Here is a 24,048-nt window from a genome sequence, read left to right as displayed (position 1 = left end):
GATGAAAATAAAAAGCCCCATCTGCTTGCATGTTGCTGGTAGGAATGGAAAGCAGACATGTCCCAGTGTCTGAAAGTTACTCTAGGTTAAGTTCAGCATATTTCAGTGGGGCCCAACCTCTTGACAGGGTGGACGATGTCCACCTTGTGGAAATAGTGGATGGATGCACGACTTGTGCCCTGATCACAAGTGTATTTTGTGAACTGTGTATACTAATACCACTTCATGGAGTAACTGAAAAACAAAGCATTAACCTGTGAGGCTAAGCAGCAGAAAGAAGGAAATAGCTGTACAGTGAATGCATTGCACGCAGTGCAACCAGGAAACCTGGGCTCATTTCCCAGCTTTCCTACTTCACCAAAGGGTGATCCCCTGCAATATGACTTTACTATGCATCAATTTCCTTGATCAAGCAGAAGTAATTCAGTACTAGATCTGTGTGTTGCAAATACCTCCCTTGTGTATGTATGATTAATATAAAATAATATTCCTTCACATTTAGCTCGCAGCAAAGCTTTCAGAGATGTTATTCTTGAATGCTTTATTTTTAAAAATATATATATTGCTTTTAAGAAACGCCACTCCATGTGGTGATAAAATCTCTGTGCTTAACTGAGAGACCCGGAAATTACATGTTGAATCTTTTGATGGCTCAGTTTGTCCTTTGTGGGTCATAAAGCCAAGTCAGACCCAGGCTCAGAGTCGGCCCACTTTGAATATGTAATCTACCCACACATAGGCAGCTCCTCCACCAGCGTCCCCCGCCACCAGCAGCAAAACCATAATAGACTATGTTTATTATGGTTTTGTTGTAAAAGGGGCGGGATCATGGGACGTGTCAGGAACCTAATGGGAATGCAGCACTCCCCTCAGTGCGCAAGTGTGTTTGGCCAGCCGTCTCGACTGAGACGGCTGGCCAAACACACATGCGTACTAGGCTCTGTTTTGCCGTTTTGGAGACAGCGGGCAGAGACTTCCACTCTGCCTCGGAGCACCCAGCCAGGGCGCTCCACCCAATCCTAACGCCGCATTCATGCTGCCAGCAGCATGAAAGCAGCTTTAGGATTGGACGCAGGGCAGGCTGGGAGCCTGTGTCTACAAGTACTGGCAGCCAGGGGAGCGGATCGGAACAGGGCGGCAGAATGAGAAACATACGTTTTTAAAAATATTATACATATTTTTTGTCGTTTCCTCCCTCACCACCACTACTCCCCTTTTTGCTTCTGTGAGCTGCAACTGCATAGCACAGATGTATAAGAGAGCAGGCGGTACTCGCGTGTCTTGGCACCTTCCATCTCCCCCACCAGGCAAAGGCCTAGCTTGGTCAGTTAGATTGGAAGGGGGCTTCAGATTTTCCAACAATCACACAGGCAAACAATGTATTATTATACGGCAGGGGCGGAGGGGGGCGCATGAGAAGGGCCAAAGGGCCAGTGGGAAGGGAACGATTCAGGATTTGTTGGGGTACTAAGAGACAATACACAGTATTTTGTAAAATAACCAGCATTTTTGAAGACTTTAAAAATCGAGACTGTGTGTGCGATTTTGTCCGTGTATCAGTAAAGATTCCTGGTGATATCCGACAGACACCTCACCATACCCAACTGAAAGCATCATGTACCAAACTATTTACCAGAAAATAAATTAAGTGGGTGTAACACCCCACCCAGACGGGCCCCCCTGAAGCCAGGTTCCTCGTACACAAGCTGATACCGCTGCCTCGGGTGGACGCGAATGAGAAGTGGGCCCGGCATTGAAGCGGCCCAGCGGACAGGGACATCCCCTCCCGGCAGAGAGGGCGGGTGGGGGGAGGAGGGCTACCTCGGGTGGAAGCAGAAGGCGCCCCTATGAGTTGAAATTCTGGCCGCACATGACTCTGCTGCTCCCCACATCCACGCACCCCCTACCGCCCGAGGTACCACCGTGTCCGCACTCCCAGCCATCCCTCCCAGGCTCCGCCCGCACCGTCATGTGCGCGGACTGTACCAGCGTGGCGGGGTGCACGTGCCATGGGCGGGGGGCGGCCGCGGGGGTCCGGCTTCAACTCACCCTGTGGCGTTCAGTGCTGTGACCGCCACACTCCCCCAAACAACTCTGTCCTCGGATTACCCCCCTCTCTACACTGGGTGCCCCTGCGCTCTGCCGCACTCATTCCACGCACTGTCCCCAAACGAGCAACGCAGGAGGGGCCTTCGATCCCCCCCCCCCCATATGTGGTACTGCACCTGAACTCCAGGTGTGCCCGTCACCGCCCACCCTCTAGCAGAGCTAGCAGTGCCCTCAAACCCCTATGACTGCACCCGCACTCCCCATCAGCGCTGCTTGTGCCCCCCGGGCTCTGCCCCTGCGCACCCCAACACCTCCCCCCTCGCTGCCAGCCCTGTCGGTTTGTCCTGCCCGCTCCTACCTGCGGTCCGGTCCGCTGGCGTGGCCAGGAGATCTGGACGCTGGCGCCTCTGAGAGAAGCAGGGGAGGGCCGCCTCGGGTGGGGAGCAGGTGATGGAGGCGTAAGGTGGAGAGATACCTGGAGCGTGGTAAGAAGAGGTAGAGTGTAAGCGAGGTTGATGGGAGCAGGGAGGTGTCCGGGACTTGAGAGGTAGAGGAGAAAGGATACGAATACGACGGAGGGCGAGTGTGAGGGAAAGAGGTGTGGCCCAGGTGCGCAAGAAGGGTTCGTGGGCGAGGGAGGCGGTGTTTCAGGAGGGGAATGGGTATTATGGAGTGGGGGAGAAGCAAAGCTAGACGAGCAACATGTGGGGGTAGAATAAAGAAGCGAAGGGACTGCGCGGGGTAGGCAGGGCACCTGCCCGGGATGTAGCACTAGGGAAGGTATGGGAACCCGGATGGGGAAGGTGGTATAGGAGAGAGGGGCAAAGGAATTGAGGGAATAAATGAGGAGGGGAGGGAGAGGTTGAGAAGGGATATGTTGGGAGGAGATGGGGACGGCGTGGAAGAGATGGGCTTGCTGAGAGAGAAAGTATGGAAATGGCACTAAAAGGGACACTCAAGTGGGCGTGGGATGCATAGGGCAGTTACACGATAAAGCAATGGGAGTGCGTCGAGTTAAATTTGTGTACAGGAGAGGGCATGGCCACGAAACAAGGGGGGAGGGGGAGAGAACAGCCGCACGTGCAGCACCAGCGCGTGCGCAGAATGCGCGGGACTGGTCCCTGTTAACGACGCCAATGAATCGGGCACGGGCCGGGGGCCCCCGAGTGGCCCCTCAGACTCTGCAAGTCAGTCGAGTATTGCGATATCTCTGACTCAAGAGGGTGCTCAGTTCCCGGGGCGCCCGAGGCCTAATGAATGAGTGGGCCGGTTTCCCAAGTACATTTTGTCAGTTCTGGGACCAGCTGGCGCTGCTCCTCTCGACAGGAGAGGCTACAGACCCCCCTCCCTAAGGTGACCACCCGTCCGTAAATTTCACGGACTGCCCGTAATTTCGCATTTCTGTCCGTTGTCCGTGATGAAAGCTTAACGGATGGCATTTGTCCATAATTTTAGCCTTTCACCAAAAGGACAAGGGACGGCAGGGGGAAATTACGGGCAGATCTGTTTCCCCAGCTGGATTGAAGGGCAGGGAGGGAGGGGCAGACAGATAAGAAAAGGCCTTCTTGCCAGGGTGTCTCTTTCCCTAAAGAAATGCAAATGTGCCCAACTGGTACATCTGCAAATACAAAGGAGCTTGAAAACCTGCATTGACTTTAACCAAAGGAGTCACTTGAGATTTCTGATGGCAAAGATATTTTCTTTTAGAGAGGTACTGTAATGGTGTTCCATGGTGAGCTGTGAAGTATGAGGTTTTAATGGAGTGTTAGAAAAAATGTTAGTACTAGGTATAAACTGTATATTATTCAAATCTGTGTTTGAGAAGCACTTTTTTTATTTAACCGAAATGTATTTGCGTATTTTGTAGCAGCCTATATCATGATGTAATTGTATTTATATAGCGCTTAGTACCGCTGATGAGGTGTCAAATGCATGTTTAAAATAAGGACTTACACATTCACAGTTCTTTCAGGGACCTCAGTATCTCATAGTACTACCAAACATTGGCAAAGCCAATAGGTCTCATCTACGCAAGAGTTATTGGCTTTGCCAATGTGTTTTAGCCATGTTATATACCAGAGTGGCTGCTGTTCAGCGTGGCTAAAAGTTAGTGGCATAGTGGTGTGAGGTAGAGTAGAGTGGCCTAGAGCCCAGTGGTGCGGGGTTGGAGCCCAAGTCTGCCATGTGACACATGTCACGCTCGCGTGAGGCATATGCCACAACTCTTGTGACATATGCCACAGCATGTCATAGTTTTCTGACATGCTCTTTTGTGAATAATTGCAGATAGTGTTAGTGTGTGTTTTCCAAAGGGCTCTTTTTCTCTTAGGTAAACTAAATAAGGGAAAAAAATAAAAAATTATTAACCCTGTCAGGTTTGAACTTTAGTAGACAAGGCACATTATACTAGATATCAACCACTATACCTACTACCCAATGGACCTGTTTGCATATCTAAAGCATTTTTATCATAGAGAAAGTGTAGCTGTTCTTCTTCTATTCCCATGGCAATTTTGATCTTACATGCCACAAATTCAGAGTTGCTTTCCACACTTAATAAACAAATAACCCTTCATCTCCTTCACCCAGGCACTGTCCCCATGCATTTATTTTTCTTATACAAGCTTCCTCTATCCCTCATTCTACAAACTAAGGGATTTCTTTCATTGTAAACCATGCTCCCCATTCAACATTCCACAGCATGTCACAAATTTCAAGCATACACTGCCATGACTAAATAGGCCACAAATCGTCCAGACAGTGTCAGGGAGCGATTTACAATGGGACCTCTTTTTATTTGGCATAACTTTCTCTAGGTAAGGTTTAAACTAATGCTTTCCTCCTTTTTGATGTTTTTCCATCTTTTTCTTCCTTCATCTATGCTCATTGTTTGTTTTTCCCTCTGTTGCTCTCGTGAAATGACTGATGCTTAAAAATAAGTGTCAGTTCCCAAAAATGAATCCTGGTGGCCTCCAATGACAACCACTGGCTCAAATTAAGCACTGACTGGTAGAAGGGTAAGCTAACTTTGCATATCAGACAACTATCATGGGGGCAATGAATAATTGAGTAAAACGAGCTCTCAAAAAGCAAATGTTCTGCAGTATACTGCCCTGACACAGAACATTATGGTATCTCGTAATGTTAAGGATGACTCACAGCAGTGTTATAGCTTATGGGCACAGATTTGCTAATCATTCATATTCATGATCAATTGTGTGGATAACATTCAATGTAGGAATTATTTCATATAGTGATATTTTGCCTGTAATTGCATTGGACTTCCTACATTCTTGGCTGATTAATTAACTCCATGAGTTACGATTGTTGTCTTCAGATGTATGTGGTTGTTTACATCTTTACATGGTACATTCCTGTTGGGAGCTTGTAATACTAAAGCCGCTCATAAAGATTCATACAAATCCTGCCTTGTTTGGAAATACAATTTCTGAACATCAACTGTTTTGTATACTCATAAAACAAAAAATACTAGGTCTCACTACACACTCTACATTTGTGCAATACGAGGGATGATATCGACCCTAGGAAAGGAATGTGCTATTACACATGGATTCAAGTATTGGAAATTGGGTTACCATTTGACCACAATGTAGCGCAGTCTGGTGACTGAGCAAAATACTTTAAGTTCTGGTGCACAGCCCTTGTGGCGTTGCTTTGTGGGGCTTCCCATTGTCTGTCGCCACTTTCAATGAAGCTGTGCAGTGATGGTTTTGTGGAGCTTTGCAGCACTTTGAGTTGATTCCTATGAGGCTGACAGCTCCAGAGTGAGGCTTTGCAGTTCTCCGGGTCTCTTTACGTCAGTTACGTCAGTTACGATGGGGATCACAGCTGGGCTGGTAGAGAACCTTCAGGTCGGCTTCCAAATGTCCAGGACTAGGGTGGCTTCACTTGACGGGCAGGACTCACAGCAGGCAGAGTTTTGGTGCATGGTTCAAGGTCATTCCTGTCTCTGAGACTCTGATTAGAAGGCAAGCCAACTATCCCCTAGATTAACTCCAGTGGTCCTGGGTTCAAGATGCAGGTTCAGCACTTATCTCATATAGCAGTGCAGTAGGCACATGGCTGGCAGGGCAACAGAGTAGACGTCCTTCTTGCAGAGCAGCACAGCAGTCCGTTTGAACCTTCCAGAAGTGCAGAGGTGCACTGAAAAGTGGTGGCTGAGGGTCCAATATTTATATAAGGTGCCCACTTTGAGGTAGAAGAAGGTTCTGGAGAATTCCCTATGAAGTACTTGAAGTTCCCTGCCTCCCCTGTGCTTGCCTCAAGCTGGCTTCATAACCAGTGCAGCAGTGACACAACCTTTATGTAAAGGCAGGACTCAGTCCATTCATTTGCAAATGTGGCTGTGCCTAGGTTCATTCTCCCTTTCTTCCAGCTGGTGGCCCATCCAGATTCACCTAATTTGTCTATTGTGTGTTTGTCTGGGAGGAATAAACGAAGTCCAGCTGGCAACTACACCCAGTAATGTCACCCGCAGAAAAGGCTGCAGGCACCAAATAGTTATGGCAGTAACTAACTTTGTTTTATTAGAGAAATTAACTACTTCCTCATAAGTAGAGCCAGCTGAAGTAGTCTGAACGATATTTGCTAATGGTTATTATTTTCTCAATGTAGCCCCAATAAGTACTAAAAAAAAGCTCTATTTAATGTTAGTCCGTGATATTTCCTCAGTCTTCCTACTAATATAAGCATCCATGCTTCAAATATCAAGATGATTCAATTAGTAATATATAGTGATTTTTTTCCACACTTATGTCTGTAGAAACAAAAGCGTATTTAAGAAAAATAATTTGTGAAAAACGGCCACATAAAGATAGGCATTTGCAGAATCTGTTTAACATCAACCACCAGGATGGCAATCATGAATCTTTTTAAATTGATTTCTGACCACAATATCTTTGATGTTATCCATATGTAGTTTTTAATTAATATTTTTCATTTATTGTATTTATGTTCCTGTCAATTGATATTTTGCTTTTCTCTACCTAAATCATTTTATTATTAAATCATGTTATGTGAAATAATTTTCATATTAAAAGAAAACTATATTCCAGATTTTTTATTCGCTAAATAATTAAGAAACATATATTTTTAAGTTTGAGATATTTTTTCCAGACTCGGGGTGGCCATCGGACCGCCGAGGTCAAACCGTCGACACCGTCAGGCTGCAGTCAGCCTCCAGCCAGGCGAACCCAGCGGTTGTAAGCTGCCAGCAGCGCTGCCCTCCGATTACGACTTCCATTCTGCCAACCTTTCCATGGCGGTTTACACCACTATGGAAAAGGTGGTGGAATGGGGGTGCCTGCACGGCCCATTCGCTTGGCATGGGCAGTGCATGGGGCCCCCTGCACAGCCCCGTTGTGGATTTCACTGCCTGAATCACTGCTGCACCCACTGCACTGCCACTTTGGCGTCAATGTTAAGGCCCTCTTCACGGCAGGTCCGGTGGGCGGAAACACTGTTTCACTGCAGTGAACTTGGAATGACCACCTTAGAATTGTAAGAAATATTTTTATCTGCCCGCCGGCCCTGCAGTGAACTTGGAATGACCACCTTAGAATTGTAACAAATATTTTTATTTGAGTTGTTTAAAAATATATAAATTATTAGGTTAAGTCTATATATAATCAATCATTACAAAAATTCACTCATAATATACTTTGCCTTTTCTTTAGATGTAAAGGTTTTTCATGTATACATTTTTTATCTATCTATATTTTTATGTTCAGTGTTGTGACATGCAACCCTTTCTTCTAAGACACTAATAAACAACATCTCTAAGTAGGGTCCTATATTAGCCTCTCTTGTTTGTCCTTAATGGACCTTCTCTGTTGACTAATAACACAAACACATCTCCAAAAATTAGATGTTCTTTATTTAAGTATGTTTTTATATGTTTATGTTTTGGCATTATTCAATCTCACACTATTTGAAATATAGAGCAATATCACAGCTTCCAGTAATTTTTGTGTAGTTGAATAATCATATAACTAACATTGACAAAACAAAGGTGTTAGTATTTGGAGAAAAGTATTACACATTCTCTGTAGCTGTATGCAGGCACAATGCAGATAGAGGATCATTTCCATTATTTCCAGTATTAATCGTTTCTATAGGAATGCCATTTTTGTCTATATGTGTCAATTGCAAATGAAAACAGTTTGTTAAATTACTAAATCAATGCTGTTTTGGTGTTATTTAATGTGCTGTCTCTCTTAGCACATTACTATTATATGGCTATGAACAACCAGTTCGTGCTATTGGGGCTTGGTAAGCTACACCAGAATTGAATTAAAAATGTTAAAACATTCCTTTAATGTTACAAAATTGAGGAAGCTACAGGCTTTAAGAGTTGAACTTTGAGATTGCAGTTGAGTTTCCATTGGCCAGCTATAACTTTGTACTCTTTGAAATGGACTCAACAAATCAAATGTTGCTGTCCGCGTGTCTCAATCAAAGCTAATAATACTGTGTATCAAAAATTGTTGTTTGTCTTGGGTTTATTTGGTCTTTATCTTTCAATTTCAGAATGAAGTGCCTTGTAAGAAGATAGAAATCGAATTATATGTAGAGTGATGCTATATAGTGATTATAATACACATCATGTATATCTGGAGAACAAAACTACTATGAAAGAAATAGAAGGGTTATACGACAGAAGAGGGAGAGAATACAATTGTTGCAGACCCTAGTCTGTGGAACTTCAGCAGGTGAATGCTACTGGAGAGATGGAATGTGCTTTCCAGCAGCAGGGTAAATCTTTAAAGAACCGAGTATACATTTCTTTAGCAGTTTAATAGGAATGATAACCTTCACCTCTCATGACACAATAGATTTTCCATAAGCTCTAAGTGGTGACTGTGAATACCACAGACCTTACCAAGACACTCACTCCAAGTCAGAAGGACAGGAGACAGTAGGGTGACACACTGCAGGTAAATGCCACATGGAACATCAGTGAGATGAAATGTCATATAAATGAATGTAATACGAATGGAGGTGCAAACAAGAGAACCAGGAACCTTACCTTAGGAACCATATTGCTTGCCACTAAGTTATTCCAATTGCTTGTAGTTAGTGGTTCCCTGGAAGTGCCCATCCCATCCTGTAGGCTGGGAGGGGAACTCTGATTGGTCCTTATGCTCTGCCAGTATCTATTCCTCAGTCCCAGCATCATAGACCTATCCCTGTTTTTGTCTCTTTATTTGTACTTTTCTCAATATAACTCCCAGATTTCTTGTGAAGTACCACTGCAAATCTGGAAGGCTCCTACCTCCCTAAAAGTAGAGGGTCCCTTGGTGGCCCATCAACCAAGGAGCCAATAGGTTAGAGTAATGGTCATGTTCCAAGGAACTTTGTAAGTGCATATGTTTCACAAAAAGATATTAAAGAACAGGATGCAAGTGTTATGTTTGTAGAGCCAGGTAAAATAAATTTGAGGAGACCTCCTGCTTCTTAGGAGTTTTGTTTCCTACAGTAAAAATCTTGTGAATACAATCTGTGAGGCAGTAAATATTTTTCTCTTATATCGCTTTAACTTTTATATTGTAATAATATGGAACATGACATGTTTATTGCTGTAATAAACATGCAACTGTACACTTTTTGTACTCTTGCATTAAATAATGTGTTATTGAGGCACATGTTGTTGAAGCCCCAGCCAACTCCCTCAAACATGTCCCAGTTTACAATATTAGTGTAAGAGCCCAGTGCTAGCTTTAGGGTTGTGTGACTGGTGCCATCGTACCGGGAGCCAGGGTCAAGGAAGTGCCCACTCCATAACATGCTGAACCCAGATAAGAGCATCCTGGAGAGATGTTTGTGTTCATGTCATTTTTCAAGGGAGAATTACAAAGGCATGATAAGTCTGGTGGTTAATGCAATTTATGGATAGATCTGGGATTGATCAAGACACAGGTGTGTCTTATGAAAGAGTGCAGAGATGAATTAGTGTTCCATCTTGAAAGCACAATGTGTGACATGCAGATCACACATTTGTAGTTTATGTAGATAGCTCAGAGGTTAATTAGGCTACACAAAGTAGCAATATGCACTACCTTATGTAAAGCAGCTATAGCATGCATTGTAAGTGGACGTTCCCATTCATTAAACAATGGACTTTGACACTAATCCTCATCTATTAACTTTGATAGAAAGGGATTTGAAACAAAAGATTACACCTCCTTGAGGCTTAAATTTGGATAAAAGGTTTATTTTCTCCAAACCTTTTCAACTCTGCATGTGTGCTGCACCGCAGAGAACACATACAAAGTCATAGGATGTGAAACTCAGTTAAACCATAGAATTTTATGTTGGATGGATACCCTTCCATTTTAATATCTATACTTGACATCACACACACACACCTTGCACTATAATGCAAAAGTGGGTGCATTGGCATGAGGCAGACAAATGTACGCCAGCATTACAGGGAAGGAAAGAAGAGCAACATTAGCACAACTTAGGAAATATGGTGCTGTTGTGCTCTTTCCTTTTCAGGCGACCGACCACAGCAGCGTTGGTTAATATGTAGCTTAAAAATATAGTTAATCTTTCCCTTCGTTTCATCGGACACAGCACCTTTAAGTTCCACTTGCTTAAGTAACATTTTGTATATATTGATTTATTCATGTGTATCACTCATTGTATCTTCATGTTTGTGATGCAAAGCAGTTTGACTATCTAAGTTGGGATGAGTAGCGCTATAAAATAAATAAATGTGGGAAGGGGGAAAGGATAAATGAGGGTCATCCATGGTGGGTGGTAGTGAGGGAATCTGTGCAGAAGGGAGTCAATGGGGGAGCGCTAACATAGATTGTTGCACTGAGTGTCCCCAGTGCTAAGACCCAGCAACTCTCTTCTCTCCGTACCATGGTTATTGTGGATAGGAACTGGCTGCACCACCCCAACTGCTTCCCCCAAACAAAGGCGCTGAGATACATTTTGACAGGCTGATATTTATTCACTATGTGGCTTTTCTTTTTCCTATTCAGATAAATATATGATTCCATGTAATTGTCTACAGTTACAATCCAGCTCATCTAGAAGCCATTGTCACTGTCATATCTGTCAGATACTTATAACCCGTTCGTTAAACTTCAAAGGTCATATGGATAAACACCATGGTATGTTATTTGTTCTATCATATCAATTTCAAAGGTATAAAGACAAAATAAATTAACAACTTCTTTTTTCAGAGTTTTGACATATCGAATGTATTGTAAATCTCATTGTTCTAAGATCATTGGCCTGAAGGGAGTGTATGGTTACAAAATATCTAGAGTTTATTAACAAAAGTAATATAGAAGTAATTCTTGGCATGTTTTAATAAAATCTCACTGCTGTGCTGACAATTTGACATTAAAATTAATAACAAAATATTCATTCTGTACAATGTTACTCATTTTAAGTACTTCTTTCTTTTAGGCTACAAAGTGAAAGAAAATCAGACTAACTAAGGCAAGATTTATTTTCAATTACCTTTTTCGAAATAGTAAAGAGAAATTAACTTCATTTAATTGTTTTCCAACAGTGTTTTATTAATGTTCCAATATGGAAAGCCAATAAATGCATACATTACACAAGTGCATACTGTAATAATGCATATGTTCAGATGCAAATTCATGTTTATGGCCATGTACATAAATGTTTAGCTTTCAAATAACGTTATTATTCTACTTATTTTAGTGAAGGATATAAAGAAATCAAATCAACTACTTCAATTACTACCAGCTTCCAGTGAGGTAAATGATGGTATTTCAAAAACAGTAAAGTGTAGTATTTGCAGTATAACGTTTGTAAGTCATTCAACACTCCGGCGTCATCAACAAAACATTCACAACGTTTTTTCAATTCCAGTGTATTGTGTTCATTGCAAAAATGGAATATATTTCATGCCCTGTTGCAAAAGTGGACAAAGAGCAACAATTCATTTTCAAAAAACAATTATTAAACAACAATACAATTGTGAAATTGCTCAATGTAGAGAATTTATGGCAATGGCTAGCCACAGTGGACACCCGCACTCGAATGTAAACACCTTGAAATGGCCAAAAACGCGAAACCATTCCAATGACCAAAAGAACTTCAAGAGTCATCACTAAGGCAAATGCTACAGAAAAATTTAATTTCTATGACACGAGAAAAAGAATGCAAAGAAATAATAGCATCAGCTGCCAAAGCAGGTGTTTGTGCAGTATTTCCAGTATTTCTTTCTGAGCCTGTTTTTTCTGGGAGATTTGTTTATTTTTCTGTATACACTGGCAAACAGGACTACTGGTGTCTTTTCCTAAGGACACATGTTACTTTCGATACTAAGTCAGGACAATGGGAGTGCCAATGTAAGGGCACCCATAAAGCATCCATATGCACTCCTAGTTATCTTTCAAAGTGGTGGCTATTCCAAGAACGTCCCGAAATGTTAGGCAAGAAAGTTTTAGAATAGGAGGAAGAAAATATATCAAATGATGACAGTTTTGAAAACTCAATGGACTCTGAGTTTGAAATGTCTCCTGCAGCACTCGTGGAAGTGAGGGAGTACCCTCCAAACAAAAAGCATATGAGGAAAATGATGGAATACATGCACTCTCACAAGCGGATTCCAGAATATATTCCTGAGACATTAACCATGGAAGACCCATGAAATGCAAAAAATGAAAAAATGCAACAGTGTATGGCATGTACAGAATTCATAAAGGTGAGTTTATGTTAACTGTGTTTGAATTATAGTCACCTTACCCAACGCTTCATGAAGTTTCACTAATTCCAAATATGTCTTGCTTAAATAATAATTAGTAGATTAATTTTAGAAGTCTGTGAATTTTGCAGTTGTCATGAGTTTCTTAGCTGTGTAAGAATTGCATGTTTCATTGTGCATTCATCAAACCTTAGAGGTGCCCCCTGAAACTCTAACAGCTCTGGCATGATTGCTGGCCGGTCTCTACCAGCCTGCCACCACCAGACAAGAGACTAGGTTCCTGGGGTGAGAGCTCACGATCCCAGGGACCAAAATACAAAGCATTTCCTGGGTGGATGTGTTACACCTCCTCCCCCAGGAAGGCACATTGCTTGGGTGGGAAGCTTTAAAGGCCTACCTGCCTTTGAAATCCTACCCCTGGTCTTTGCTGCTAGCAACAGATGGCCACCCCCTGGACCAGACCCCACTTTTGGCAGGCGGTCCGTCAGGAAAACTAACAAAGGACCAAAGGAGTGTCTATCCTCAGCCTGCACCAGCCCTCAGGTGTGGCAGTCGCGGTGACCTTTCTATTCCATTTTCCTCCATCTTGGATGGAAGGAAAATATTCAATTAGGTTTAGGGTTGTGCCCACTTCACAAAGGAAGTGGACACTTAGTGGGTGTAATCACCCTAAGGTAGGTAGCCCATTGGCTAATACCAGGTACTCCCTCTAACACCCTCTAAATTTAGTATTTAGAGGGCAACCCTAGACCAAGAAACCAGATTGGATGGACACAAAAAGAAAACGACTAAACAAGACATCTGCACAAGAACTGAAGCCCTGTCTGCAGAAGAAAAAGGTGATAGCCCAGCCAACTGTGACAAGGACTCAACAGTTGCTCCTGTGTCGTCCTGAAAACACTGAAGGACTACCAGAAATCCTAGAGCGCCTCCAGCCTTCTACAAATTACCACAACCCTCCCTCTGAGTAAAAGCATCACTCCCTGCAACCCGAAGGGACCAAGATCCATAAAGTCCGGTTCTGAGACCTGCTGCTGACCGACGATTGAGATGCAGTAGAGCAACCTAAGCCTGTGCAACAACCCTGGAGGACAAGACCTGCATCCACACCCAGTTTGAGGATTTACCTGGGCTGCACTGCACGAATACCTAGGCTACCAGACTCTCAGCTGAAAGCATAAAAACACTCATGAGTCTGACAGTCACTTGACCGCTAGGCTCACGGTGGCGGTCGGGCAGCCGCCAATGCAGTGGTCCGAGCGCCACATTATAACTGCGGTGGTTGTGCTGCAGTCGGACCGCCAGCACAGCCAGGATCAGAGATCCTGGCAGTGTGGTGGTTGCGGCTGTCCCAATCCGCCAGGACAGTGCAGCAAGCAGCACTGCTCTGGGGATTACGACCTCATTCTCTGCCAGCGATTTCATAGTGGTAGCACCGTCATGAAAAGGCTGGCGGAGAATGGGTGCTATTAGCATGGACAGTGCAGGGGGCCCCCTGTCCAGCACCATCGCAGTGTTCACTGCCTGCTTTGCAAAGCACTCCGCCCAGAAAGTAATCTCTCTTTGGGCTTCAAACCACGTCCAGGTTACGTCAGTCTCTTTCATTTGTTCCTGGGCTTGCTCTTTAAAATCTGCTTGCTTTCATTTGTGAAAGGCATGCATGCGTCATGACTTTTGCAGTGTTTAGCCCGCCTACACAGCACCTGTAAACTACAGTTTTGACCTTGAGGTAAACTTCACAAAATCATATGTCAGGTCTGTTGGAAAATGGGTTATTGGTAAGGGCAGGTAGGTACCTACACTTTGCAATAGGCCATTAACCTCCACTTAGGTCCAGTTAGGTGTCAGTAAATTAAACTCAGCTCATCCCTTGGTAGCTTGGCAACAAGCGACAAGGCTTAACTTAGGAGACAGAGCCCCTCATTCTAACTTCGGCAGGCGCCACCCGCCGGGCGGGAACCACCACTTGGCCACTCCGCGGTCAAAAGACCGCGGAGGCCATTCTGGCTTTCCCGCTGGGCCGGCGGGTGACCGCCAAAGGAGCGCCCGCCGGCCCAGCGGGAAAGGCCCTGCAACAAGGAAGCCGGCTCCGAATGGAGCCGGCGGAGTTGCAGGGGTGCGACGGGTGCAGTTGCACCCGTCGCGATTTTCACTGTCTGCTAAGCAGACAGTGAAAATCTTTATGGGGCCCTGTTAGGGGGCCCCTGCACTGCCCATGCCAGTGGCATGGGCAGTGCAGGGGCCCCACGACACCCGTTCCCGCCATCCTGTTCCTGGTGGTAAAAACTGCCAGAAACAGGATGGCGGGAAGGGGGTCGGAATCTCCATGGCGGCGCTGCTTGCAGCGCCGCCATGGAGATTCAGCCCATGCAGGGGAAATCCGGCGTGAAACCGCCGGATCCCCTTTTCTGACCGCGGCTTTACCGCCGCGGTCAGAATGGGCTGGGAAGCACCGCCAGCCTGTTGGCGGTGCTTCCGTGGTCCCCGGCCCTGGCGGTCTTGGACTGCCCGGGTCAGAATGACCCCCAGAGTGTAAAGCATTCAAATATCACAAAACAGTAATTAAATTAAACACAGGAAACAGTTTAGAAATCCAAAACCAATTTATAAAAATAGACTATATTTTTATCTTTAAAATGACACAAAAAAGAATAAAATCGGATAACAGGAACCGGAGATATGAATTTTTAAATAATTATTGTTTTCTAGCGCCTAGAAACAAAAAGCACCAATCTGGTCGCACCTCGACCGGAGCAAAGTCAAAGTTTAAGGCCGACCACGATGGAGCCCAGCTAGGCTACAGCCCGCCGGAGGCCTCGGTCAAAAGTTTACCTTCACATTTAGTCGTTTTTCTGAAGATTTTCTTCAGCGGCACGAACCTGCCAGTCCAATCTGACCTCCCGGAACTCTTCTCCGGATACGCGTCGCAGGAGCCCTCGGTGGAGGTTTTTACCTTTTTTTTGCGAGGTGAAAATCCTTCGACTGGGGTAAACCTGGATCTTGATCCGATGTCCTTGGAGCCCTCCTCAAATACGCTGGCTGGGAGGTCCCGGTCAACTTTCTACGTTTGGACTTAGGGGGTCATTCTGACCCTGGCGGCCGGTGACCGCCAGGGTCACCGACTACGGGAGCACCGCCAACAGGTTGGCGGTGCTCCCGAGGGCATTCTGACCGCGGCGGTTCAGCCGCGGTCAGAAAGGGTAAACCGGCGGTCTCCCGCCGGTTTACCGCTGCCCCAATGAATCCTCCATGGTGGCGGAGCGCGCTCCGCCGCCATGGGGATTCAGACACCCCCTACCGCCATCCTGTTCATGGCGGGAAACCCGCCATGAACAGGATGGCGGTAGGGGGTGCCGAGGGGCCCCCGTAAGAGGGCCCCGCAAAGTATTTCAGTGTCTGCTTTGCAGACACTGAAATACGCGACGGGTGCAACTGCACCCGTCGCACCCCTGCAACTACGCCGGCTCAATTCTGAGCCGGCGTCCTCGTTGCAGGGGCATTTCTGCTGGGCCGGCGGGTGCTCTTTTGGAGAGCGCCCGCCGGCCCAGCGGAAATGTTTAAATGGCCGCCGCGGTCTTTTGACCGCGGTGCGGTCATTTCACGGCGGTACCTTGGCGGACGGTCTTCGCCGTCCGCCAAGGTTAAAATCACCCCCTTAGTCTCTTTTTTGGAGATTTTCTTCACCGGGATGAACCTGCAAATCAGGCCGGGTCGCGGTTGAGGCAAGCCGACTAGAGTTGCCGCGGCAGGCTGGACCCTCTATGGAGCTTTTTTCCAAAAGCTCTCCAAACTTCTGGATCTTCTCCCAGATGTTCCTTTAAGGTTATTTTGGGGTCCACAGCTCACCTCAATGGTCCAGAAGCTCTGAGATGATCCTTGGGGGGGGGGGGGGTTGTTGCTGCAAGTGTGCAGCTGGTGCAGTCCTTCAGAGTGCGGGTTCCAGGTGCAGGCCAGGGGTCCAGCAGGGCAGTCCTTCTTCTCCTTTGGTTCTTCCTTGTTGGAATCTGGTAGGGAACTGAGGTGTGGGTGCAGGTCTGCCAGTTTTATCCTTGCTCCTGGGTGAAAAACAGGGGGGGTCCTGATTCTCCAATCAGGTGCAGGGTCCTTCCCCCTGTGATGACCACTTCCTGGGAAGTGTGGCAAAAATAAATCCCAGGAGGCAACATTCCTCAAAAATCCATCATGGCTGAAAGTGATTTTTGAAGGTTACATCTGGCTGAGCCCACCCACTGGTGTGGTTAAAAATCATACACACCCCTCTCCTAATCTAATCAAGGGGGCACCTAGTTGTCTGGGGTTGCAGGATGTGGGGGTGTTGCTGGGTTGCTCCAAATGTCCTTCTCTGCCTTTGAAGACCAGTTTGGCAGCCCTCCCCCTTCCTGCCTCACCATCTGCAGAGGGGAGATCTCCTCCCACAGGCACACCTCTTTGTGTAAAGCCAGGCCACTTCACACCTCATCAAGGCAGCCTGCTGCCAGAGGCTGGGCAATCAGAGCACAGCAGCAAAAACAATGCAGGGCTGAAGTTGGCAACTTTTTAGGTAAAGTTTAAAACTCTTTGTAAGGAAATGGCTCCCTGTTGCAGTTACCCCCCACTTTATGCCTGATACTGATGCTGACTTGACTGAGAAGTGTGCTGGGACCCTGCTAACCAGGCCCCAGCACCAGTGTTCTTTCACCTAAAATGTACCATTGTTTCCACAATTGGCACACCTCTGGCACACAGATAAATCCCTTGTAAAAGGTACCAGTGGTACCAAGGGCCCAGTGACCAGGGAAGGTACCTAAGGGCTGCAGCATATGTTGTGCCACCCTAAGGGACCCCTCACCTAACACATGCACACTGCCATTGCAGATTGTGTGTGTTGGTGGGGAGAAAAAGGTAAAGTCGACATGGCATCCCCCTCAGGATGCCATGTACTCAAAATACTGCCTGTGGCATATGTAAGTCACCCCTCTAGCAGGCCTTACAGCCCTACGGCAGGGTGCACTATACCACAGGTGAGGGTATAGCTGCATGAGCAATATGCCCCTATTAAGTATATGGTCTGGGAGTTTGTCAAAAACGAACTCCACAGCTCCATAATGGCTACACTGAATACTGGGAAGTTTGGTATCAAACTTCTCAGAATAATAAACCCACACTGATGCCAGTGTTGGATTTATTAAAAAATGCACACAGAGGGCATCTTAGAGATGCCCCCTGTATTTTACCCAATTGTTCAGTGCAGGACTGACTGGTCTGTGCCAGCCTGCTGCTGAGAGACGAGTTTCTGACCCCATGTGGTGAGGGCCTTTGTGCTCTCTGAGGACAGAAACAAAAGCCTGCTCTGGGTGGAGGTGCTTCACACCTCCCCCCTGCAGGAACTGAAACACCTAGCAGTGAGCCTCAAAGGCTCAGGTTTTGTGTTACAATGCCCCAGGGCACTCCAGCTAGTGGAGATGCCAGCCCCTTGGACACAGCCCCCACTTTTGGCGGCAAGTCCAGGGGAGATGAGAAAAACAAGGAGGAGTCACCTACCAGTCAGGACAGCCCCTAAGGTGTTCTGAGCTTAGGTGACCCCTGCCTTTAGAAATCCTCCATCTTGATTTTGGAGGATTCCCCCAATAGGAATAGGGATGTGCCCCCCTCCCCTCAGGGAGGGGGCACAAAGAGGGTGTAGCCACCCTCAAGGACAGTAGCCATTGGCTACTGCCCTCCCAGACCTAAACACCCCTAAACCTACATGCCCTACTATATACTAGGGACTTATAGGTAGGTTGTCTTAGCCAATTATAATTAGCCTAATTTGCATACAGATTTTACACAGAGCACAGGCCCTGGGACTGGTTAGCAGTACCCAGGGCACCATCAGAGTCAGGAAAACACCAGCAAAAAGTGAAAAATGGGGGCAAAAAGTTAGGGGGCCTCTGCAATCAGCCCTGTTCTCTCACAAGGTCCCTGATACACAAGTTCTAAAACGTTTAAGGTGGGCAATCACACATTGGCCAAAGTATTGGCTTTTTCTTACCTAGGGTGCTATTGATGTGAATAACAATTGGAAGCTCCAGATTGAGGAAAGAAGATGCAAGCTTGATAAGGCCACAGGGGCAGTAGCCAGTTAAACCTAGAGTTCAAGCTCTTGGCCTCCAAGCATTTTAGTTGAGCTATATCAGGCCAAGTGCATCTCCAAGGTTCTATGTGGCTGAAAATATTTTTATAAGACGGATTCTGCAGGTACTGTAAAGCACCCTGGCCTTCTCCGTCCATGACAAGCTTGGGGAGAAATGCATAGTAAACATTGTTGCTCATATATATATATATATATATATATATATATATATATATATATATATATATATTTCAAAGAGAAGTAACAGGTGACTTTCTTGTAAGGCATGTCAAATAGTATCTTTACTTTCTATGTAACCTTTAATGCTAAAAGTGAAAATGTATGGAGATTTTTAATGTTTTTTTGTTTTTCTATTGCAGATAACAATCAAACTTCTCCAAAAAATAGAAGGCCTAAATAGATATGAAGCAGAACTAGTGCTAATCTAGTGCTAATGAGAGGATACCTCCTACCCTCTGATGAGGATGAACTTGATGAAGTTCAAACAATGAAAAAAGTCAAACGATGCTCTAAAATAGGACTTCTGTTTTGCCTTGTTCAGTACATTGAACAATTATTTAGTATATTTACGTCAACTCTTGTATAATATTACACATGATTTAAGTAAAAAAACTGTTAATAAGCTATTTTTGGCTAAAAGGAAACCTGCATAAATGTTTTCGTGGTTTCTTTAATTATAAAACTAAACAAATGGTGGTATTTGTACTAGTAAATGGGATTAACATATCACAAAATTGTTGTTTTTCATGCTTATATTGATTCTATTTTATATCTAATCTGTTCCAAATAAACGAATATCATGTCACATGCAATCATAATGGTATTGTACATCACTTATTGGTTTGGGGAACTTAAATATCAAAATGATTACCGTATAGTGCAATATTTAAGATGGGGTGCTACATCAACTAGGCTTTCATGTTATTACTAACTGAAACTGTGTTAATATAGAAGGCACTTGTTGGAAATGGCCCTCTCTGCAGGATCATCCCTAAACTTTTTAAGTTCACTCCTACATTTTTCCTGAATATGTTTTTGTTGGTTTTAGGACTCTGTGCGCTTTACCACTGCTAACCAGCGCTAAAGTGCTTGTTCTTCCTGCTTAAACCAGGGTAATACAGCTTAGCCACAGTTGGCATATTTAATGTATTTATAAGCCCCTAGCAAAGTGCACTACATGTGACTAGGGCCTATTAATTAAATGGGACTAGTGGCTTGCAGCACTGATTGTGCCACCCACTGAAGTAGCACTTTAAACATGCCTCATGCCATGTTGACATGACAAAGTAAAGCTTTTAACAGGCCAAAAGATGCACTATATATAAAATGTTGGGCGTGTGCTTTTATGTTTTACATGTACTGGTAGTGGAAGTCTCTTAAAGGTGTATTTACTAATGCAGGGCCTACCTCTCCCATAGGATACCATTGGAGTTGCTTCACTTCATTTAAAGTGTAATTTCCAGTTAGGAGGAGATAATACCTTCACGTCTGGTGTCTCTGGAATCACAATTTAAAAATCAAATTTATGGTGAAGTCAGATGTTAAATTGCAATTCTGAAAATGCCACTTTTAGCAAGTTTGCATTTTTTGTGTTAGCAATTTGGTGCCTGCAGCTGTGTCTGATCACCTGACTGGGTGTAGCACAGGGCTTTGTGTATTCCTCCTGGACAGCAACACACAATGAGAGCTTAGGTGTGTCAATGTGGGCCATCACTGGCAAGAGGAGGAGCTGGGCACAGCCTCACTTACACCTGAATAGGTGATGTCCTGTCTACACACAATGGGTTGCATACCCCCTGTATTTCGTCTGGAGGCAGGAAAGGTTGGACATCTGTGCACTTTTAAGGCAGGTCTTCACAAGTCTCCCCCACTGCAAAGGCAGCACCTCAGACACCAATGCTTCAGTAAACTTGTGGGCCTGTGGTTGCTCTGCCAGGAAGGATTTCTGTGCTGCTGAAAGGACTGCCATTTTGCTGCATTGCCACTAAGAAGGAGCTGCTGCCTTGCTGGGAGGAGCCGCCACTGGATAATGATGGCATCATGAATGATGACGGGGCTAATTGTAATGTCAACAAAGATACCTCTAATAATGGGCCTCCAAAAAAAAGACACAAAATTTCTCTTTCAGATTCAGTGTCCTGTGATTTTTTTAGATCATTTAGGGGAACCCATGTTTGACCCCATGTTAATCTATCATTCACATTCTTCCGAATGGCTCCCTTCTGATCATGTGTCAGATTATATTTCATTTTATTTAAGACACTCCCTAGTCCTCCAGAAATAAATTAAAATCAAAGTGTCCTCGCCTGTCCCTCCATAATAAGGTGGCTGATACCCCCATGATTGATCCAAACATTAACTTGTATAAGACACAAAGAAAGGCACTGCTGCTACCATTGTTGAGATCCAGGGATTTGGTACAATGTTGCCCAGCCTCTGTGTTTTTCACAATCTGTGCCAAGTAGTTATATTTGTAATGTTATGTCTAACTTTTTATAGGCTATTTTAAGGCACAGAAAGATGATACGGGTCCTGGTGCTAGTCTGGAGCGGCCTGGACACCAATGCGGCATGGGAGGTGGCCTGGGCCGGTAGTGCCCCCGACCGGCGGACCACAGAGAGATCGTGGTGATTGGAGAGGCTTCACCTTGGCTGCCGAGAGCAGAAAGGAGGACGACTGGGTGAAGTCGACCAGAGAGGTCCATAAGTGAGCTAGCCCGGGAGAGAGCTTGATGGAGGCCTGCACGGCCTGCAGAAGGGCCGCAGCTAGGCCGCGAAGTGCACACCACAGAGTGAGAACAAAATGGGTGCGCCACTGGTGCTCAGCGCTGTGGCCTGAAAAGGACTCTGTAGCGCAACAGCTGGTGAGAGACGTAGGCTGGGTCTGGAGGCTTAGTGAATTGGCTGGGCTGGTGACAGCGGGGTGCGGCCCACGCGGCCTCGGGTTGGTGGCAACAAAAGGCGGCCCCTGACTCTGCATGCTCCTTGCTAAGGTGAGATGGGGGAGCCCTCGTGGTCCTGTGCTGGAGCCTGGTCGAGCTGTAGAGCGTCTTAGGGTGACCTAGCAGGCATCGGTGGAGACAGGAGGAGAGCTACAGACAGCGTCAACAGGACAGTGAGCTGCGCAGAGCGGGGGTCTATTCCGGGTGGTGAGTTGAAGCAGTGGCAGCTAAAAATACGGCTGCCTGGTGATGGCGGGAGCCCTGTCCCATGGTAGTGGTGCAGAGGCCTTGGTGTGCAACCCGGTATATATTGGCACAGAGGAGGCATCCTGAAGTAGTGCCTTTGGGAGAGTATAACCTATGTGCCAACTAAGGCTCGAAACATGGGCAAGACAGACAAAAACCAAGCCATACTACAGTTTGACTAGCACAAATCGCAGACCTCTGTAGGGGACTGCACGGTGGCGGGTGTGTCTGGAGGAGCTGATATGCCATCGGGGGAGGAACCGGAACTAAGACAAATATTAGCAGCAATGCAGCAAAGCCTGACCCACATATGCAGTAAAATAGACTCCCTCTTCTTCAGAATGGACAGAATGACGGAGCGGATGGATAGGCACATGGAATGACTAGACTAGTCGGAGAGGCGCATTTCAAAGGTGGAGGACGGCCAGTCAACTTTGTCCTCCGGACAGGCTAAGATGGGCAAAGAGCTGGTGGCCCTGCAAACGGTAGAAGATGACTTGGAGGCCCGATCCTGCAGGAATAACCTACGTATAGTGGATGTAGCTGAACCTACTGCTATAGATAACATGGAGGGTTACATATAATGCCTGCTCATCCAACTGCTGGAGCGCAACACGTTTTACAATCTGTTTGTGATAGAAAGAACGCATCACTCGCTGGCAGGCCGGCCGCCCGCCCCCGGTTGCCCGGCCGTGCCCCATTGTAGCCAGATTACTAAACTACAGAGACCGTGATGCTGCCCTGCAACGAGCTTGAGAACTCAAAACCCTTTAGCATTTTTAAAATGTATTTATTGCAGGGAAACAGCAGCTGCAGGATCTACGTTTGGAATACCACATGTTATACCCAGCCAGGTTGCAAGTGATGGTGGATGGCAAGCCGCTCCTCTTACGCCATAAAAACCTTGCCCAATTCCTGAAGCAAAGGATGCCTGAGGGGAGAGGACGCAAAACGGTGGACACCCTCTCGCAAAATGGCTGTGACTAAAATTTGTGCAACCGCAGGTGCCAGTAGGAGAGATGCCCTGTGGACGCTGGACAAGGGTGATCCAGGGCTGGAGACAAGGCATCAGAGATGAATACCGGTGGGGAGTGGAATGTTTTTAGTGGGGCACTCGCTGTCGGCAGTGGCGTCGCATAGTATGCTACAAAACAGATGACTAGTGGTCTTAGGGTGTAAGATTCAAGTACTTAGCTAATTGACCACTACAACACAGTAGGTGGCCCGCACAAGAGGGACGATAAGCATAGCTGGGGAACATCCTCACGAGCGCGTGGAACACTAGTTGGCTTAAGAGAGGGTCACTTTGGTCCACGCAAGGGTGGGGGATGTGATGTATATCTGCAGACAGGCGGGTTGGGGCAATTCCTGTTGTGGGTGGGGGGTAGACTCACAGGGAGCTATATGTTACAATGTTTTTTTTTTTAGCAAAGTGATTGCAGACTCACATGCACTGGTTGGCAGACACAGTGTTCAAAGCATTTTGTAGCTAATGGCAAATAGCAATGCAGAATCCGATACCTATAAGGGTGTGAATACGATACGCATGGTCACGTGGAATGTGAGAGGTTTAAATGATGCCAGAAAGGCATGTAAGGTAGTGGCCTATTTACAGCGGCACAGAGTGAGCCTAGCTCTTTTGCAAGAAACTCACCTGGTTCCGGGTAGCCCTATGCTTACCCCTAGGAGGATGCGGGGGCCTATTTTGGCCGCGGAGTTCACGTCCTATTCTCAGGGGGTGATGATTTGGGCATCGAGGACCTCCCGTTTCTGCCTTCAGGAGAATGAAACAGACCCTAATGGCAGGTTTATAGGGGCACGTTGCAGTAATGGGGCTGTCACATTTCTCCTCATTGGGCTCTATGGGCCTAAGTTTGATAACCCCCAATTTTATTACGACCTGGCAGACAGGACGGGTACCTGTGGGAAGCTCACGCAGATTTGGAGAGGGGACTTTAATTGCACATTAGACTATTCACTAGA

At 45.9% G+C, this 24,048-nt stretch overlaps 1 protein-coding gene and 1 long non-coding RNA gene across 7 annotated transcripts in view; one reads left to right on the top strand and one right to left on the bottom strand.

Annotated features, from left to right (window-relative positions):
* The window catches only part of A4GALT (alpha 1,4-galactosyltransferase (P1PK blood group)), a 203,564-nt gene extending 201,022 nt beyond the window's left edge, over positions 1 to 2,542 (bottom strand). Inside the window, exon 1 of one of the 2 annotated variants that reach the window (XM_069228318.1) lies at positions 2,408 to 2,542. The gene's annotated coding sequence lies outside the window, so the exon portion shown is untranslated. The remainder of the gene's footprint in view (positions 1 to 2,407) is intronic. The other variant, XM_069228319.1, reaches the window with a different exon arrangement.
* LOC138287678 (uncharacterized) lies at positions 1,853 to 19,682 on the top strand. Of its 5 annotated transcripts, XR_011202266.1 has the most exons (6): positions 2,517 to 2,544; positions 11,064 to 11,195; positions 11,497 to 11,529; positions 11,758 to 11,813; positions 11,929 to 12,766; positions 19,238 to 19,682. It is a non-coding gene; the product is annotated as an uncharacterized lncRNA (long non-coding RNA). The 5 variants fall into 5 exon arrangements; XR_011202268.1 differs by lacking the exon at positions 2,517 to 2,544 and adding an exon at positions 1,853 to 1,915 and having other exon boundaries at positions 11,758 to 12,766; XR_011202267.1 differs by having other exon boundaries at positions 2,431 to 2,534; positions 11,758 to 12,766.
* The last annotated feature ends 4,366 nt before the right edge of the window (positions 19,683 to 24,048 follow it).

This window comes from Pleurodeles waltl, chromosome 4_1 (genome assembly GCF_031143425.1).
Source record: "Pleurodeles waltl isolate 20211129_DDA chromosome 4_1, aPleWal1.hap1.20221129, whole genome shotgun sequence".
Classification (NCBI taxonomy): Eukaryota; Metazoa; Chordata; class Amphibia; order Caudata; family Salamandridae; genus Pleurodeles; species Pleurodeles waltl.
This window is presented reverse-complemented; position numbering and strand designations above follow the sequence as displayed.